We start from the raw sequence: 15,333 nt of genomic DNA, 5'->3' as shown, positions 1-15,333 counted from the left end.
CCCACATTTCTCAGCTTCCTTGCAGGTAGGTTGGATCCTGTGGTCAGTTCTAGCCCATGGACTGTGAGAAGAAATGATGTCTGAGACTTCTGGGCAAGGGTAGTGGAAAGTCCATGTGAGATTCTCTAATCTCTCTTCCTCTACCATGGCAACTAAAGAGGCAGAATCTTCCAGATGGTGAAACTGTTCAGTGGTGCAGCATCTGTCAGCCTGGATCCCTGAGGGACGCTATGGAGCAGAGTCTCCTGCAGATTCACAATGGACATTGTGATGTTTAGCAGGAGCAAAAGTAAACTCCATTGTGTTAAGTCACTAGATATTTAGGTTGCTTACTTCAACTGGTCTATCTAGGCCAGTCAGAAGCAATACATAGATATTTGTGACTTGAATTTAATAAGTGACTTTTAAATGAATAGTTTATTAAGAAATTTCCTGGAGAGGCTTCATGAAACTTGTTGAGGTGCAGAGGCAGACAGGAATTCTTAGAAGAGCCACCTTGGATATCTTCATCTTTCCTCTCACCCCAGATGGTGTGTGATCCCTGAATTACCTCTCATCATTGGACCTCTTGTTCCCAGCATGTTCACTGAGAGCACCTTGGCTCTCTGCATCTCACGTCTCCTCTTCACCCTCCTTTTGATCACAGTTAAGCTCTTGGGAGCCCTTGCAAAGATCAGTTATTTAAAACCAAAATCACAGGAAGATGCATATGATAGGGAAAACCTAGAAATAATGTAAATGCCTGACCATAAGAGATAGATTCAGTAATTTATGACATATTCATAAATTGAAACAGCCTTTAAATGATGTGGAAAAAAATAGGATAAATGAAAATGTCCATGCTATTTTTATTGAGAAAAGAAGCAGATTACAAACTAGTGTTTAAAACTTAAAAGATGTAGATTTGCACATAAAAAACATGTGCTATAGAAATGTGTAAATGTTGCCCCTTGAGTCTGCTCCAATTTTGCTAAAATAAAGTCTTTGATTTCAGAGTTCTCTCTTCTACCCTTGCAGCTTGAATTCCTATCAATGTGCTGAGGGCTCCCAAATCTAGATTCCTTCCCAAGATTTCAGCATTTTCCAAATGGTCAGTTTATCACTGCCTTCTAAAACCTACTCTTTGTGTTGCTGTTGTAGTCAGTAGTTCTACTGTTCTACCAGAAACCTGGGAAGCACTTAGGATTTCTCTCTCCACTTTACAAATCCAGCTAGTTAACACATTTCTGTTGATTATTGCTTTCTAACATCCCTTAAACCTGTTTACTTTTCCTGATCTCTTTCAGCACTTTCTCTTGGGCTGTATTATTTCAAAGGTGGGAGTTTGCAGCAGACGCCTCTCTCATCACCTTGCTTCCATTATCTCATTACCTTGCTTCCTCTTTGCTTGCACACACTGAAGCCAGAGCAGTCTTTCTACCATGCAGACCTGGCTATGTCGTTCCCAACTTCTCAGTCCATCCATCCAACTCCCCCAAACATCCCCCTATCCATCCACCCATAACATCCAACTATTTATCCACCTACACATGCATCTATTCATCCCCCAATCTATCTACCCACCCATTCCCTATCCATCTACATAGCCAGCCAGCCAGCCATCCATCCATCCATCCATCCATCCATCCATCCATCCATCCATTACCCTTACCATCCACCTATCCTTCTAACTATCCCTCCATCTGTCCATCCACCTATCCAACCAACTATCCCTCCACCTATCCATCCATCTACCCATCCTCCCATTCATGTATCCATCCATCCATCCATCCATCCATCCATCCATCCATCCCCCTATCCATCCACCCATCCATCCAACTATCCCTTCACCTATTCATCTATCATTCCCCCATCCATTGACCTATCCATTCCCAATCCATCCATCTACCTAACCATCCTTCATCCCTCTACCTTTCTATTCCCCATCCATCTACCTATCCATTCACCCATCCATCCAGCTATCCATTCCTCCATCCGTCTACCTATCCATCCATTCATCCATCCAGCTATCCATCTATCCAATAAAATCCAACAGCACTCCATTATGCATCCATGTGACTTGGGTATAAAAATATTTTTCTTCATTGGGACAAGCAACGATTCCAGAGGTCCTACACAGGAAATTAAAGACAACAAAATGAAACAAAGCAAAGCACAGCAAAACAGAACAGTAGGTGATTCTATCTTCCTTTCTGAATGCTTCCTATTTTGTGGCCTTGAGTTAATTTTTCATGATGGTATATCTCACCTGCCTCTACACCCTCCTCCCAGTTGCTGGCTCTTTGCTTGGGGTGAAAATGCCATTATTTTCACTGGAGACCAATGAGAAATTCACTCTTGGGGTACCTTTGTGAAATGTCTCCGTGACAGCCTCCGCTTAGCAAATGGGACCATCTCTCAAAGTGCTCATGGAAATATTTGTACAAACACACAGAGAAAGAATTATTTCATTCTGGAGTTTGTGTTTCCTTGATCTTGATGAAGTTAAAGGAAGAAAGGATGAAACAAATCATGAAGATGGAAGATGAGGTCAGGAAGAAAAGCTTTATTTTATTTTAAGCCCGCAAGAAGAAATTTACAAACATTTGGATTTCTTTTTTTCTTTTCTGTTTTTTTTCTTTACCAGAATAGGCCTTTGTCCATGTGTTGTTCACTTAGGAGCTTATTTATTATTTATTTATTTTAATGATGGAAACTCCCATCCAAGGAGGCGCGGAGCCCTAATGAGAACTCGCAGCATCCGGAGCGCTTCCAGCATTCCGCCCTCAGCCCCGCGCGTCCTGAGGCTTACTGGCATGCATATGCCTCATTACGGACACATGCCCTGTCATGTGTTATTCCTCACTTAGTGACAATTTGTCACTGTCACCCTTGACATGTCATTCCTCGGCAGACGGATTTGACTCTGGTGCCAAGTCTGACACTTGGATGAGAGACAGTTGTAATCTGAATTGAAATAACGGGTCGAGAGTGGCTAATTTCACTCTGACATAATTCTAATACCACGTAAAGAGAGAGAAGTGCAGTATTTAAAGGGGAGTTTTTTTTTTTTTTTTTTTAAAGAAAGCTTTGGCCGCCCCCTCCCCTTGCTCTGAGTCTGAGTATTCAATTATTCTTTAGGATAATGCTTTTATTTTTGAAGGATTAAGTCTTGGATTTTAATACCATGCATTTTCAATTAAGTGCACTAAGATCCATGGATATAACTATTACTTAAACTGTAAGTAATGGTTGCATGTAAAAATTAGGAAACATTGTGCTTTAGATAAATTACATTCAAATTAGTTCTTATTATAAATGGGCTAGAAAATGGATTTTTTAGCCCTGGCTGGCCAAAGAGCCAACATTTGTATCTACTTCATTTGTTTAAATATATTTCAAGCCAGATTGAAATCCATACGGCCTGACATTAATTGAGTGCTGCCACATCAACGTATTCAAGTTTCATAAACCACTGAAGAGTGAGTTTTTACTGGCTTGAATTAGAAATATTCAAACCCTCTTATGCTAAAATGGTATTGTTTATGTAGCAATTCTTTAAGCCATCATTAAGTAGTATAACTCTTAATAAAATGCATTTAAACAGACCATATGCAGAGTACGGCTGTGTTTTTAAGAAACTGCATTTTTTTTTTTTTTTTTTACTAAATAGATGATTACATCTTTTTTCTTGTGGGGAGAGATTCTTTTGTACAATATTTTTCAGTAAATACTGCTTTCCTTTTACAAAGAGATGAGACAGATGCAAGATTACTGTCGATTCTTCCTCTCTTCTCTCCACCCCCCTTCTTTTTTGGGAGGTGGGAGGAGACAAAGGGGGGACCATTTCAATATTTGTCCTGGGAGAGAGGGTGGTAGTGGGCAAATGTGTGGGCAATTCCTTGCAAGGAGTCACCATGGTACTTGGTTTTATTTTAATGAAGCCAGAATCAATGTGCTCAATTCCAGTGAGAATTATAAACAGTGTGTCATTCAGAATTCCTGAGTTATGACCGAGATGTTCTCTCCTGTGGGTGGGCCTCATGAGAGATGTGGAGTCCTCATCACGGGGTTGCCTGGTGATTATGGAATAAGCAGGGGACTTACAGAGACTCAGCATTCAGGGGAACCAGGCCACCACATCCCAGACGTGAGTACCTGTGCAAAATGCATTCATTCCTCCATCTTGGACGAGTTTACTGAGCACCTGTGACGTGCCAGGCACTAGGGGTGCTGCAGCGGAAGAGCTAAGCATTGACGGGTGTTTGTTTGTTTGTTTGTTTGTCTTTTGAGACGGAGTTTCTCTCTTGTTGCCCAGGCTGGAGTGCAATGGCGCGATCTCAGCTCACTGCAACCTCTGCCTCCCAGGTACAAGCGATTCTCCTGTCTCAGCCTCCTAAGTAGCTCGGATTGCAAGCATGCGCCACCATGCCTGGCTAATGTTTTTGTACTTAGTAGAGACGGGGTTTCACCATGTTAGTCAGGCTGATCGCGAACTCCTGACCTCAGGTGATCCACCCGCTTCAGCCTCCCAAAGTGTTGGGATAACGGGAGTGCGCCACAGCCTGGGTGGTGGGTGCGCCCAGATAGGTTTGACGGTTTTTGACAGGGATGCAACTGGAGAAGGGTGCTGGGGAAATGCAGGCACGATGGGGGCTTGTCCAAGCGGGAGGGAAGGATGGCCTTCCCAGAACACCACATCTAGGCAGAGGCTGAAACCACAGGGAGGAGCAGACAAGTGGTTTGAAAGCAGCGGTCAGGGCCCAGCATTGTCTGGGGGACGCTGGGAACAGTAGGAGAGCTGGTGTTCAGAGTGCACAGGGAAGTGGAGGAACTTGACAAATCAGGGGCCCAAACATTCAGGTGAAGTCCCTCCACATCCACTGACCGCTAGGCTGTGACGGCTTTGCCTCAGCCTCTGCTTGACCATGCATCACTGAGCTTGAGCCACCTTCTACAAAAATGCAGCTTTGGCCGGGTGTGGTGGCTCAAGCCTGTAATCCCAGCACTTTGGGAGGCCGAGGCGGGTGGATCACGAGGTCAGGAGATCGAGACTATCCTGGCTAACACGGTGAAACCCCGTCTCTACTAAAAATACAAAAAATTAGCTGGGCGTGGTGGCGGGCGCCTGTAGTCCCAGCTACTTGGGAGGCTGAGGCGGGAGAATGGCGTGAACCCGGGAGGCGGAGCTTGCAGTGAGCCGAGATCACGCCACTGCACTCCAGCCTGAGAGACACAGCGAGAATCCATCTCAAAAAAAAAAAAAAAAAAAAAAAGCAGCTTTGAGTGTCACTGCTATATAATCATCCCTGTTTAATGTTGTGTGTTGGGCTTCTGTAAGGAGGCAGTGTCTCTGGAAGAGGTTGGAATCACCTGCATAGAAAAGACCTTCTGACAGCCGAGGAAACTCTCTCTGGCATGCTGAGTGCGATGGTCCTGGTTAGAGTTCAGTCCCGTTAGCTTACCTTTCTTTATTCATTCCTCACTCATTTATGCATTCAATACATGGTTTGTGTCAGTGCTGCGCCATGCTCTGGACAAACTGGCAAAACTCATCTCTATCTCAGCCCTCCTGGAGGTTATGGCTTAGCAGGGATGGGGGACAGGATCATGAGAAATGCAGGTGCCATGAGCACAGACTCCTGCAGGAACTGGCATGAAGACATCGCCTGAGGATGGACAGGAGCCACCAGACAAGGTGGGATGAGAGCTGGGCATAAGAGGGAGGGCATCTGCCAGGTTCTGGAAAGGAAAGAGACCCCAGCAGTCTAGGATCTGGAAGATGGGGTTCCAACCTGAGCTTCAACAGGTGACGACTTAGGTCTCGGGTGAGTCAGCTGATGCCGGGGCATCAGTTTCCTTACCTGTAAATGTTGACAGTAATCATGGTGAGCACTGAATGGGATGACACTGATGAAAGTCTGGGACATGGCAGGGCTCAACAAGGGTCAGGTGAATCTGAATCTAGCACTGTTTCCTGCGTATTTAAAGTAACACATCTGTAATCCCAGCACTTTGGGGTGGCCAAGGCAGGCGGATTACTTGAGGTCAGAATTCGAGACCAGACTGGCCAACATGGCAAAACCCTGTCTCTACTAAAAATACAAAAATTAGCTGGGCATGGTGGTGCACATCTGTAATCCTAGCTACTGAGGAGGCTGAGGCAAGAGAATTACTTGAACCCAGGAGGTGGAGGTTGCAGTGAGCCAAGATCATGCCACTACACTCCAGCCTGGGTAACAGAGCAAGACTCTGTCTCAAAAGCAAAAAAAAAAAAAAAAAAAGTAAGACGTGCAGTTGCATGATAGAGCAATGCCTATTGACTGTCAGCATTACCCGTGGCTGCTACTCTCAGCAGCCCTAAGCCACACGTCATTATCCCCATTCGATGGGTGAGGAAACTGAGGTTCAGGGAGGGGAGGCACCTTGCTCCTGGACACCTCAGCTGGGGAGGAGGGCAGTGAGGATTGTTCTCAGGAATCTCTGACCTCCATGGGCTCTTGCTCTGTGTATCCTCAGGAGCTATGGTCTGCCCCAGACGTGCTTAACTGGGGGTCATTCTGCTGGCAATGTCTGGAGAAATGTTTAGTTGTTACAATGCACAGAAAGTCTCTTCACAACAAACAACTAACAGACCCGGAACATCGGTAGTACCAACGTTGGAAAACCCTGGTCTAGCCGGGAAACACACCCAAACAAATAATTTCAGGTCTCTGCAATGAATGCTGTGTTTGTGGTCATCATAGGCTGTTATGGGAACAGAGTGAGGGAACTTCAATAAGAGCCATAGGGGTGTGTGGAGGTCCCAACCCGAGTTTTATTCAAGGGAATAAATCTGTAGTGAGGCCTGGAGGACAGAAAGGAGTGAGCAGAAGGACTTTTGGGAAGGGGGTGCAGCTGCACTAGGGCTCAGGGTGCAAAACAACAAAGGCACATGGATCCTAACCCTAACCCATAGCAACTGGGTATTTCTAGGGATCAAGTCTGAGGAGGCATATGGGGGAGGAAGGTAAGACTGGAGATGCAGATTGAGGTCTTGTATTATACCCTAAGAAGCTTGGATTTTACTCAGAGGGTAATAGGGAGCCATTGAAGGGTTGTGAGCAAGGACGGGCCATTGGCAATCAGATTTACATTTTACGTAGAATAGGAGGTGTTGCAAATCTCAGCAGGCTATAGTCAAGGTGAAACAAGGAGATTCTGGAGAAGAAGAAATCCTTGTCCCATTCAGGTTGGGAAGAGCATGTTTGTCTGCCTCCCCCTTGGGCATCTTGGGGACCTTTCTGGCTGACCCCACTTTTATCACAGACCCATTTTCCAGGCAGCTGCTTGAAGTCTTTGGTCCTGTGGGCCTCACTCACTGGAGTCATCATCAGGCTCCTAATGAGTAGAAATGGAAGTGTGGCATGTTGAGGATAAAAATTGATTCTTGGCCACCGAGGGGCTCAGCATCCACTGCTCAGATGGTGGCCACACTGGCCTTCTTCAGGGTGGGAGAGCAATTACATCATACCAATTTAGGCCTTTTTCCAGGGGCTGGCCTGGAAGTCACTTTGCCACTCTGGTTTTTAAGCCCGGGGTTAACTGGGGACTGCTGTATGTTGAACAGGGAGCCTCTGAGATGAAGCGTGTGCGCTCTCTGTTGTTCAATAGTCCATTAGGCAGGGACTTTAGAGTCGAAATGGTCACACGAATCTCCGGAGAGAAAACTCATTAATGGGACAGTAAGTTCCAATTAGTGGCATGGCCCAAAAGGACCAAGGTGCAAAAAAACTTGGTCCTCAGCTCCTCTCCCAAAGGGGCTCCATTATCCAGCTGCCTGCTCTGTGCCTCACAAACACGGTCACAAACAACACAAATATTTGCTCAGAAAATCCATCTTTGTCATCCACGTTGTCAACTGGAAGGCAAAAAACCCTTCCAACCATTGAGAGAAAATAAAAAAGGCCACTGGCTTTCACGAAGCAATTTCCTCTGTCGGCAAGGAAAGGAAAAGCCATTTAGGTGTGGCCCAGAACCGGGAACGAACTCTGTGTGAGCGTGTGAAGCTGCGGGATTCCAGTTTTGGAATAAAGTGCCTCACCTAAAGCGTCCACTCTTCAGCGACTGCCGCTCTTTGTTCTGCTCGGGCACCCCGAGGAAGCCCCCATGGGAAGGCTCTGTGACTCCATTCCCCGTGAGCGGCTACAGCAGAGAGGCGGCATGGAGCGTGTTTGCCTTGGCCAAGGATGAAGATATTTCTCCTTGGGTGGTGGAGCATGGGCTTTAACTTCAGAAAGACCCGATTTCTAGCTTTCCCCGTAGCACTGAAGAATCAATTAACTGTTCCGAGTCTCCATGTGGCCATCTTCAGAATAAGGACACTGATGCAGTAAAGTTCTTGGTATATGTGCAGGTGTTGATACACACTGGCCCCCCAAGAGTGTGCTGCGGCGAAGGCGATGTGTAAACTGACGTTTTTCATTCGTTTTCCCATTCGTTCCATTGTCCCAAGAGCCTGCGGTGTAGGCAGGGTAAGTGCTTTTATTCTCATTTTAGAGATGATGGAAGTGAGGCCCAGCAGGGGCCGCTGGTTTACTGAAGCCTTGACCTTCAGCCTTCTTTTCATGACATCGCAAGGCCACCATGGTGGCTTTTGCCAGGCTCTGCAGCCCACATTGATTCTGATGCAATGTGGGCTCCTGAGGGAATCCATCAACCCTTGCCTCATAGCTGTGACAGGTTTTAGGAGGCCTGCCTTCGGAAAGTTCCAAGTAGAGAGAGAAGCAGAACCCAAACGAGAGATGCTGAACTGAACAAAACTGCCTGTGATGCAGGGTTAAGGGCGGAGGCTTTGGGCTCAGACGGACGGGGTTTCGGTCCTGTACCCACTTCCTGGGCTGTTATGGGTCTTCTGAGCCTCAGTGGCCTTGTCGGTACCATGGGGACAGCAGGACGTACCCCGTTGGGCTGCTGAGAGGTCTAAACAAGTTCACACTCTGCAAAGGGGACACAGGATGGAGCTGAAATGGCCCCTGTTGTTCCTTTTCTGTTTGTTTGCAAAGAGTGGCTCAGAGGATCAGACACCGGGAGTCCCTTCCTCAGGGAGGTCCCTTTCATCCACACTAGGCCACCTCCCAGCTCCCTTCTCCCTCGTCACCCTGTTCGTTTCCTTCAGAGCATTCATCACAATCCACATTTCCTTGATTATTTACTTATTCACTACAAACTTTGGTCTCCCCCCACTGGACTGTAAACTCTGTGAGGGCAGAGGCTTTGTGTGTTTCATTCTCTGCTGAGCCCCCGAAGCTTAAAGCACTGTTTGTCCCTAGCACCTGCTCAATGACTGGTTGACTGCACCAATGAGCTGGCATTCTTGCCCACATGTTCTTCTGGGCTACTCAAGCTGATCTCTGCTTTCTTTCCATAGCCAGTGGCCACACCCTCTAGGCAGCCCTTCTCCCATCTCCTCCTCAGCAGAAGGGCCTGCTGATGCTGACCAGATTCCAGAATTGGGAAGCCTGGGTTCAAATCCCAGCTCTGCTGTGTGGCATCCTCTGTAAGCCTCTTTCTCCCTGTTTTTCAAACTAGGAGGCTAGACTTTCTGATCCCTAAGGTCTCACGCTAGGCCTGACCATCTGTTCTACTAGAGAAGGTTTGGGTGTAGGTTAAAACTGGGCAACATGTTAAAATCCATTTTCTCACGTTCAAAGGGCAGAGGTCTCTCAGCTGCAAATCTGACAAATTCTGAGACAAGAAATTAGGGGCTGTGTACTCCCTGGAGCAAATGCCTCTTTCAGTGGGTGCGTGTGCTTCTTGTGCATTAGATGCTATGATAAAGCCATTTCTTTGCATATTTTAACTTGACTGTCTCTGTCGCACAGCCATGATAATGGACAGTGAATATTACCGTGACATTCTGAAATTATGTTTAGCGATGCAGCAGAAAAAGAAAATTAATTTCATTCATTGACAAGCTTGTCAATTTACTCGTATTGACTTTTTGATGCTTCTACCACAGATGGCAAAGTTCATATACTATAAAATACATCATTATTAATATTGTCTTGAGTCATCCTAAGTCTTTGGGAGCTGAGAGATAGGGGGCTATTTCTTCAAATCAGATAAGTATTAAAGAATATATGATCGTGTGTGTTCATATTTATATTTTGTATTAAAAACACCAACGGCATCTTGAATAAGTCATCTTTGACTGGCTTCATTCCCCCACATCCAATCAGTTGTGAGTCCTGCCAATTCTATTCCATCATATTTTTCAGTTCCATCCCCCTCTTTCTATCACTGCTACCTCTGCCCTGGTTTAGGCTGTCATTACTCGATGACCGGATGATTCCAACAGTTTCCCAGGAGGGCTTCTTGCCTCCAGTTTCTCTCCTTCTCCAATCTATCTTTCATCTTACCTTCACGGCAATGATGGTGCCACTTTTCCACTCTAAAGCCTTCTGTGGCTCCCTTCAGATTAAAGTTCATCATCCAAGGGCCACTGTGGTCTGTCCTTTGCCTATAACCTCATCCTCCCTCCCCATTTGAAACGTGTGGGTCCACCCAGAGCTCTGCTTCTGCACCTGAATCTTGTTCGGGAACTGGTTAAAGAGAGATTCCTGTGTTTCTTTGTAACTCCTGATTCCAGGAGGGCCTGGGAAAAGGGTTAAGGGCGGAGGCTTTGGGCTCAGATGGACGGGGTGTGGGTCCTGTACCCACTTCCTGGGCTGTTATGGGTCTTCTGAGCCTCAGTGGCCTTGTCAGTACCATGGGGACAGCAGGTTCTGTAATGGTGGAACTGTGACTCTAATCTAAGCCTCAATTAAAGTGGTTGTTTCTGGGTTTTTTTTTTCCTTTTTTTTTTTTTTTTTTTAAAGGGAATTTCTAAACAGCCAATGTTAGAAATTCAGCCAATGTGTTGAAGATCTGATCTGGTCAAACCCAACCAGTCCTTGCCTCTCATCCATTCCTTCAGACCTGCCAGTGCCACTACCTCTCTGGCCCATCTCTCCATGTCCCAGCTGAAATACCCCCTCTACCATAAGAGGCTCTGACCAGCCCAGCTAAAAGAGGACCTCTTCCTTCTCTGAGCTCCCACAACCCTTACAATCTTATTGGATTACACTTTTCATCATTACCAGGATTCCCCTGGCTTCCATTAGCTCGGGGGGTCCTCAACCCCTGGGCCATGGACTGGTACTGGTGGATGCCCTGTTAAGAACCGGGCTGCACAGCAGGAAGTGAGCGGCAGTGGATTAACGCCTGAGCTTCACCTCCTGTCAGATCAGCGGCGGCAGAAGATTCTCATAGGAGCTGGCCAGGTGCGGTGGCTCATGCCTGTACCCCCAGCACTTTGCAAGGCTGAGGCAGGCGGATCACAAGGTCAGGGATTTGAGACCAGTCTGGCCAACATAGTGAAACCCTGTCCCTACTAAAAACACAAAAAATTAGCCAGGTGTGGTGGCAGGTGCCTGTAATCCCAGATGCTGGAGAGGCTGAGGCAGGAGAATCGCTTGAACCTGGGAGGCAGAGGTTCCAGTGAGCCGAGATGCACCATTGCACTCCAGCCTGAGTGACAGTGCGAGATTCGATCTCAAAAAAAAAAAAAAAAAAAAAAAAAAAAAAAAAATTTCCTAGGAGCACAAACCCTATTGTGAACAGTGCATGTGAGGGATCTAGGTTGCGTGCTCCTTATAAGAATCTAACTAATGCCTGATAATTTGAGGTGGAACAGCTTCATCCTGAAACCATCCCCTCCCCCATCACCTCACTGGTCCATGGAAAAATTGTCTTGCATGAAACTGTTCCCTGGAGCCAAAAAGGTTGGGCACCACTCTATTCACTGAAACATAAGTGGATCTTCCATCTTTCTGCTGTTTCTTCTGATTTTCCTATCTGTGGCAGAATGGCTAGGACAGTTTGTGTTTCTCCTGTTAATAACAATTCACATTCTTTTGGCACTTTACAGTATTTTCACAATATTTTCCATTGTCTTTATTCACTTGGCTAAGATGGAGCGCCTCCTGTGGGTGAGCTGTGGTGCTGCACCGTGGTGCTGGCACTTTGAGAAGCCATTGTCTATTGGGTGAAACTATGGGTCAGCAAATACTTATCATAAAATATAGGCATTTGATGGCTGACAGTGGGATTCCCATGTCCACCATTAAAGTTCCAATGTTTAGCACAGCGCCTGGTGCATAGTGCCCTGATGACAATACGAGTGGCTAACGTGCACTGAGTAATTACTGACAGCAAAGCAAAGTGCCCCAAATTTAAAATGAGTGGACACTTCGGGAATGCCATGAGGCTGCTCTGTCCAGCAGGGCATACAGGGATGAAGAAGTGTGGGTGGAGGGCCAGTAAGATTCCATGATCTGCCCAACCACCCCGTGAGACAGGCAGGTGTCATGAGCCCAGTGCATAAGTCTTTGTTTGGTGTGGCTCATGGAGTGACAGTGGCTAACCAGGAAAGTGGCACCAACAGGCTGAGCACCACATTGGGCTGGGGGACTAAACTGGACTGGACTGGACTGATGGACACTTTTCTTCATCACCAGGATTCCCCTCACTCCCATTAACTGAAATGTGAGCAGATCCTCCTTCTTTCTGCTATTTGGACTAGCTTCCTAGGGGAGCAGGGTAGCTCCCCAGGGCCAGAGAGAAGTCAGAGCCAATCAGAGCAAGGCCCCGTGGGCTTCTCTTCTATAAGGGGGGATTGCAGGAAGCATCAGCCTGGGACTCAGGTGAGGCCCATGGGAGTCCTGAGAACCTTGCCTTCAATTAAACATCTGCCCTTCTTCTCTCTCTGGCCCCAGGATCAGAGCCCAGTGGGCTCCAGCCTCCTACTCCCACACTCACAGAGGGTGTCACAATACCTGGCGTCTGTGGGGCTCCTGTCAGTTTGGAGGAAAATGGCACCTGCAAAAAGTCTCCAAGTGCAGTGCTGAAACATTGAATTGAATCCAGCAAAACTTGGCACCTGGTTTGCTAATAGTGCCACAAAATGTCATAAGAGGAGAAAGTGGCCCTGAATATGGATTCGGAGGACAGGTCATAAAAGCCCCAGTGGGGGTCTAGATACGAGCTGCATGCTGGGTGACTGATGCATGCGATGGCCGTGTCTCTGTCCCTGGTGCTGACCAACCACACTCCTCGGGTGCCGTGCCTTCCCTCTTGGTGTTGGTGACTCCCGACCAGACTTAGCCTGGTGAGAGAGTGGCAGTGAAGGAGGGTGAGGACAGGTAGACAACTTGGTAGAGGTTGCCGGAGCAGCCTAGCCATACAAAATTGTGAGGCAGAGAAAACTGCCTCAATTGCAGTTGTCAAGAAAGTTTTTAGTTTTCTCTCCAGGAATTAAGGAGAAATGTATTTCCCTGGGTCACTCACATGCACGGTATGTTGGAATTTTAATCTTGACTCCCTGAGCTTGGTGCAAGGCCACATCAATCCATCCTTCAAGGCCTAGGCTGAGTCTTTCTAGGATCCTAGCCTTCCCTGGCTTGTCCAGGCAGAGTTGGCCATTCTGTCCTTTATGCCCCCTCCAAACTTCACTTAAATGGCCTGACACTTTGTGCTGTGACAACTCACCTGGCAGGAGCTGAACGTTATTTCTTTCTTTCAAGCACGAATGCTGGGTCCTGAATAGACCAACAACCCAGAAGATGTGTGTTGGGTGAATAACTCCCCCTACTAAATACCGTCCACCTGCCCATGCCCTGAGGTCATTTTCTCCCAACCTGCTCTGTCACCTGCCTTGAGATAACAGTCCATGGGTACCCACTCATAACTGCCATGTTGTCTGATGGCTCTGACGCATTCATGGGGTTTCTAGGGCCTTACCCCCTAGTCTGACCTTGCAGACCTTGGTCCCCATGCATTGACAGGTGAGCTGGATATAGGCTTCAGCTGAATGCACAGGGCAGCTGAGGCTCGCAGAGAGGAAGGCAGTTTTCTCAAGCCCCATGGTTCTGTAATGGTGGAACTGTGACTCTAATCTAAGCCTCAATTAAACTGGTTGTTTCTGTTTTTTTTTTTTTTCCTCCTTTTTTTTTTTTTTTGAAGGGAATTTCTAAACAGCCAATGTTACCTCAACCTTTGATGATGCCAATTCTACTCGGCCGTTGAAAAGTTCTCACTGCCCGTATCTGGCTCTGCCATGCTCTGGCCTCTTGATTCTTTTGCTCTGAGCTTGCCCTGTTCCTCCTATTCCACTATTTTTGTTGTTGTTGTTTTTTTTTTTTTTTTTTTTTTTTTTTTTTTTTTTTTTTGAGACAGAGTCTTGTCCTGTCGCCCATACTGGAATGCAATGGCACAATCTCAGCTTACTGCAACCTCCACCTCCCGGGTTCAAGTGATTCTCCTGCCTCAGCCTCCCCAGTAGCTGGGATTATAGGTGTGTGCCACAACGCTTAGCTGATTTTTTGTATCTTTAGTAGAGACAGGGTTTCACCATGTTGGCCAGGCTGGTCTCGAACTCTCAACCTCATGATCCACCCCCCCCCAAGATGCTGGGATTACAGGCGTGAGCCACTGCACCTGGCCTCCACCAAATCTTTATCACACATTTACTGGGTGCCAGGAACTCACAAGAGCCCTGCACAGTAGATGTTATCATCCCCATTTTATGGATGAAAACCTGAAACTCTGCAAGGATAAGTGGCTTGCACCATGTTGCAGAGTCAGTAGGTGCAGCAGAAAGGATTCAAACCCAGAGCGAGCTAGCTCCTCTGACGCCACGTCCCCCTTGGCCTGAAATCCCTCATTATGGATGTCTGGGGAACATCTGGTCAGGTATCCAGAGCAACGAACCTGTGGGAAGGAGCCCGCCCTGTGATTTATTTTCTCTGAGGTTCCCAGGGTATTTTTTTCCTCCTTTTAAAATGCAGCACTGCCATATTCCCACTTGAGGTCATTAGCCCCAGCATAGGTTAAAAACAAAGTGTTTGTGTCCATCCGTCTAATTGCGCAGAAACCATCAAACCCTCATTACCATCAGCCTAATTATTTTGAAATCTAGCATATTATCATGTTCCACAATTAGGCAGATGATAAGCATTTGCCCCACCTGCCCAGGGAGAGGAAGTAAGCTTGGCATGAGGGAGGTGGAGAGGAGGGGGCCGTGGGCTGCCTTGGGAGGAAGTGAGACGTCTACACTTGTGGGAGCTCACCCACCCGCTTCTGATGATTTCCCGTCCCCCAACTTGCAAAGCCACTAACAAGAGTTTCACCCTAATCAGCAGGGAGGGTGGGACCTGACTGGTTGAAGGGGACAGTGTTACAGAGCTGGAAACTAATTGTCACCATTCAGGTTTCCGGGCATAAGCAAAATGCCTACCTGGATGTCGTGAAACAGACCAGCCTGCAAGGCTTCTA

General features: G+C 47.0%; 1 long non-coding RNA gene across 1 annotated transcript in view; it reads left to right on the top strand.

Annotated features, from left to right (window-relative positions):
* Positions 1-4,119: 4,119 nt before the first annotated feature.
* LOC126959730 (uncharacterized) overlaps positions 4,120-15,333 on the top strand; it is a 185,310-nt gene continuing 174,096 nt past the window's right edge. Inside the window, exon 1 of the long non-coding RNA XR_007727637.1 lies at positions 4,120-4,129. This is a non-coding gene — a long non-coding RNA (uncharacterized LOC126959730). The remainder of the gene's footprint in view (positions 4,130-15,333) is intronic.

The sequence above is a fragment of the Macaca thibetana genome, chromosome 7 (genome assembly GCF_024542745.1).
Source record: "Macaca thibetana thibetana isolate TM-01 chromosome 7, ASM2454274v1, whole genome shotgun sequence".
Lineage (NCBI taxonomy): Eukaryota > Metazoa > Chordata > Mammalia > Primates > Cercopithecidae > Macaca > Macaca thibetana.
Note: the sequence above shows the minus strand (reverse complement) of the source record. Positions and strands in the feature narration are given on the sequence as shown.